The following is a 5,452-nucleotide window of genomic DNA, read 5'->3' as shown; positions in this document are numbered from 1 at the left end:
AGAGATAATATAGTCCAAAAATATTTTTCAAAGACAATTGCTTTTAATATGGTATAGATTATAAAATTTATATATATTATAAATTTCTAAACCATAACTTTGGTGTATTTGCATAATTTCCCTTATATTTCACTTTCATCACATTCTTTTCGTTAATTTCATTTTATACAAATTTCATTTTCTCTACTTTTTCTTTCATTTGGTGATTCAATTCTTAATTTCTGCAAATGTTTTTAACGTTCATCTCTGATTAATCATTATACACAATCTTTAATGGGTATATTGATCTCCATTTTTGCATTTTATTTCATATGTATATTTTTTATTCAATTCTTAATTTCTGCGAATGTTCTTAACATTCATCTCTGATTAAATCATTGTACACGATCGTTAATGGTTATATTGATCACCATTTTTGCATTTTATTTTATATATACATTATTTTTCAATCATCAACAATAGAGATGAGGGATGGAGTCTCCAACTTCTAAGGTAAAAGATCATGTCAATTACCGTTGAACTATTCTCTCCTTTAAATATTTATTAGTCTCTCCATATATTGAACAAGTAGCTCTTTCTTGTTTTGAACATCACTAAAGAAAACAAAAACTCAATTTATACAACAAATACCCCTTCTTGTTTTGAACATTAATAAAAAGAACCTATTCTTTTCTATGGATTTTTATTATTCTCTCCATGTATAGAACAAATGGCTCTCTTACTTTGAATATTACTAAGAAACAAAACCCAATTTAAACAACAAATACCCCCTTCTTGTTTCTAACATAACTCCAAAATCTATTCTCTCCTATGGAACTTTATTATAATTCTTTTCATATATAGAACAAATATCCCTTCTTGTTTTTGAACATTACTAAAAAAATATAAACCCAATTTATACAACAAATGCCCCTTCCTTGTTATGAACATTAATCCAAAATCTAGTATCCCTTAGCTTATAATCTATTCTCTCCTATAGAACTTTAATTTATTACAATTCCCTCCATATATAGAACAAATGCCCCTTCTTGTTTCAAACATTAATCCAAAATCTATTTTATCCTATGAGGATCTTTGTTACTTTCTCCATATACACAACAAATACCCCTTCTTGTTTTGAAGATTACAAAAACACATAAATCCAATTAATTTCATAAAAAAATAGAAATTCTATCTACTATATAAAGAAATTTCACAGATAAAATAGTAAAATTTGAGTTTTTTTGGGAGAAAATACTTACTACGATGAGTAGAGTATTTGAGGAGTATTATTCAAATAGTGATAAATGAAAATGAACGACCCTCTCCTTTGACTGATGATGGAAGCTTTGATCATTGGAAGCCCCTCGAAAGCAACTACAAACTCAACTCTGACACTTCTAAAATGAGATTGGTGGACTTTGGAGCCATAATTCGCATTTTTAGAGGAGAAACTATGATTTCAATTCAAAAAGTTTTGAGGTTCATTGGTTTAATGTGTGGAACTTGTTGAGTCTACTGCTCTCTTAAATGATATAAGTGGTAATTATGTTGCTCACGGACTAATTTTTCATGCTTGAAGGACCAATCTCTAAGTGTATGGTTCTATGTCTGGTGACAAATCAACTCTTTTGTTATGAATTTATTCTATTTCTTTCAAAAAAAAAATCTAGTGTAAACATGATCTTTGGATGCATTCTTAATTTTTTTTTTCTTTTGGAATACATTAATAATCTTTCAAATGTATTCATTGTAATGATAAATTATAAAGAAAAAAATGATGTCTAAGTGAGTATAATTTAGGGGTAGTTGATATATACTCTATCGTTCGAGATCATGCATCAAATCTCCAAACTCACATTGTTATACTGTTAGAAAGAAATATTTTTTTAGACTTTAAGATATTCTTGCATTTAAAAGTTTAATCCTTTGATTTACTTTTTTTTTCTATTAAAAAGGTATTTAAATTACTAAAAAGAGATAAAGACCTCACAACCTAAAGTCAAGACAGAAACAAAATACTAATAAAAAAGAAAAAGAACCATGATGTAAAAAAGCCTATCAAACACAAAAATAGAGCACACACAATTCAAGAGCCCAAAGTCAGTTAGAACAACAAAGAAATATCTAATACTAAACAACCAGACTAATGACAACTTATATTTGCACAAGTTATTATTTCTTAAAGTTGGAATATTTAGAAGTAATTAATGAGAAAAGTATTGAAATCATAAAAGAATAGGGCAAAATTCCTTTTCATGCGTTTAGTGAATTTAAAAGAATAGCTCGAGTAAAATTATAATACTAACGAGTTAAATATGCAGGAATATAGATCGAAAAAAAAAAAAAAAAAAGGAGGAGCTATGTGTTGGACTCATCATGCAGTAAAGAAACAATTCAAAGTAAGTTATGCGACAAGGCAACCTATGTGATGAACAAATGAGTCAAACACATCTGAGGAGACCACCAACAACTGCAACAACGAACGTGAAAAAGTTATCTGACGTGTCTGCTATAGTTCTAAGTGGCAGAGTCGTCCCTACATCTAGCTCTACATATATGCAAGTTCTGAAAGAAGAAGAGATATACGAGAATAGAAGAATTCAGGCACCAGAGAACATTCCACCTCATTTCCTAGGCAATCTTCCTCATGAAGAACTGCCACCACTGCCGCCGGAGAAGAAGAGCTCGAGAGAATCTCCTCTCCACCATTCCACCACCACAGAGCACACAGATCCATCACCTCACATCAACAGGAAGTGCAGAATTGCTGCAGGTGATCATTTTCTTTCTCCATTCATCTCTTCACTTTGTTCTTTTTATATTTTGTTTATGTACATCTCTTCTCTATATTATAACAAACTTCTCTTATTTCTTTAATACATATCATGATTTCCATTACTCCATTCTCTCTTCTTTCTATTTTTATTCATTTCTTCAAGAATGGCTAAATCATTAGTGAGTTGGGATGAGTTAATCTTCATCCTGGTGAGCTCAATGATAAGTGAATTTTTGTTTGGTATAGTGTGTACTTAAATCTAACTATTGATTCCATTTAGTTAATCGAATCAAGTAGTAACAACTAACTACTCGAGAGAGCAAGTAATTGTGGATCTCACTAAACCAAGTGAGTGGCGTTTTTAGAAATAAATATAACCTTGCATTCCAAGTAACCTAAACATGCATCATAAAAATATGATTTATGTGGCTAACTCACCGAAAGGTGGAGTCCTTGAAGGTTATGAACATGAATAGAAGCTTATCCTTGAGTTCAAAGGATTGAAGGTTACTTTTCTCAACTCTATCTTGGTACTCATTTTCTTTCTCAATCACTGCTATGTCTTGCGTTCATCATACCTTCATTATCGAGTTTTAACTTCTATTATTTTTCTTTTTTTAGTTTCTACCTTACAACACAACAACCACTTTAATTGTTTGATAACCCATCAGTGAGTTCAAGTTGAAAATCATTTATGAAATTCTATTTTATTTAGTCAATCCCTGTGTTCAACCTCGGTCCTAACCAAGACTACCTCTTTTTAGCTTTATACTTGGACCTTTTAAGAGAAAACTTGTGATTTATCTTTGATTAAGTACAATTAAGCATAACAACAATTAACCACCTAGGGAAGATGCAAGATAACTTCGTGGACATGCAAGTTATGCTAGCGCTAAATAATATAAATAACAGCACACCAAAATGACTTTCCAAACCCTACACCTCAATGGATTATTTGCACTAAAGTAACAAATCCAATGGAGTTCCATATCCCCATGTGAGGTCTTATGGGAGCACCTTCTCACAAAAACATGTCTCCCCAAACAACCTTGTTAAAAAATCACTCAAAGAATAAATGATCTCTCAACTAAGTGCATATAACATTCTAGGGATATCAACACACCACCTACTAATATGATCATGCATCTATAATTGATTCCAAACGACAAGCCATGTAATGAATGAATACTTGAGAATATTCCCTCCTAACTAAAAGAGGCTAGCCCAAGGCACCACATAAAGCCTATAGGATGCAAGGACTCCCAAGCACTAGCAACTGAAAACATACAAGTACGACAAGGGAGTTAGGTCACACGATCCTCTAATTCAACTTCTGCCACTATCAATTGCACATGCGCAAAGAGATCAACCAGCTCTATAAAGTTAGAGGGTCATTCCCAAATTTCAGAAAGAAGAAGGAAATCATCAACTTTTACATGAAAATAACTAATTACAGTGAAAATTACTACAATAAAAGTTCAGAGTTTTAAATTGATGCAAGATTTAAAGGTATAATTAATTAATTTTTTTTTAAAAAAAAAATTTCTGTTCAACAATTATGTGGTGAAAATCGAGATCTTTGGAATTGCTAACTGATGCCTTATCCATTCTCCATACTTTAATTGGCACTCATCTCCATTTTATATAAATCTTCTCTCACTCCATTTAATCTCATTCTCATTAATCTCTCTCATTATATCATATGCTACATTCAAATTTCTCTTAAATTATCTTGTTAAGAGATTTCATAAAGTATCAACATAATCTATATGATCAAGATAACTATATCTCTACCTTCTTGTAAGAGGTGGTAAGTTTGAATTTCTTAATTACAATGTTATGTGTAATATAATTGAATATAAGAATATTATCTTTTTAGTCTATACTTTTCTATCAATTTGATTTCTATATTTTTAAAGCTTTATATTATGGTCTCTAAATAGATATTTCATGCCATCGTAAAGTTAAAATTAATCAAGAGTAACATTTTACACGGTTGGTTTCTAAGGGTTTTTTTTTTAAAAAAAAAAAATTATTTTGTTCACTCCATAAACTTTCAAATTTTGTTATGTACGGTAGTTTTTTGCCTTTCAAACGTTATATTGTGGTCAATTTTTTTTATACAATTAGTTTTTAAGGGTTTTTAATCTTTCTTTATAGAAACTGATAGAAGTCCATCAATATATATCCATATTTTTTTTTTGTTATTTTTGTAAATAATTAAAAAAAAAATCAATATGTGAAAATTTTCTATTAATTATTGAATACAAATTCAAATATCTAAATTAAAATAGGACTTAAACTTGAAGTTGGTGAAAGTTCAAACTGCCATTCAAGTTTGACAGAAATCCACATCAAAGTTTACTTTGCCTTCACAAGTGAAGAAAATTGACTTTTCTTTTTTATGTTGAAAATGTGGAATGAAATTAAATTTAAACCACTTTTAAAAGGATAGACCATATGTCTTCATCCATTGTTTGGGATTAGACACATAAAAATTGGATCAAGGAACAATGAATTTATACAGAATTTAGCATAGAAATTTGAAACCATAATTTGACTTCAAGGTCATGTGGCATTGATATGATTGTCTAAATATGTATAGAGATAAAGTTTTAAATTAATAAATATTAGGGTTCCATATGGAATAATATATCTTATTTTCTTTCTTAAAAAAAAAAAACTTAAACAGTC

General features: G+C 29.8%; 1 long non-coding RNA gene across 1 annotated transcript; it reads left to right on the top strand.

Annotated features, from left to right (window-relative positions):
* The first annotated feature begins 260 nt into the window (after positions 1–260).
* On the top strand, positions 261–2,863 carry LOC150033866 (uncharacterized). The gene is made up of 2 exons (XR_016532334.1): positions 261–492; positions 2,304–2,863. It is a non-coding gene; the product is annotated as an uncharacterized LOC150033866 (long non-coding RNA).
* The last annotated feature ends 2,589 nt before the right edge of the window (positions 2,864–5,452 follow it).

This window comes from Benincasa hispida, chromosome 9 (genome assembly GCF_027475165.1).
Source record: "Benincasa hispida cultivar pf3 chromosome 9, pf3_genome.v1.1, whole genome shotgun sequence".
Lineage (NCBI taxonomy): Eukaryota > Viridiplantae > Streptophyta > Magnoliopsida > Cucurbitales > Cucurbitaceae > Benincasa > Benincasa hispida.
Note: the sequence above shows the minus strand (reverse complement) of the source record. Positions and strands in the feature narration are given on the sequence as shown.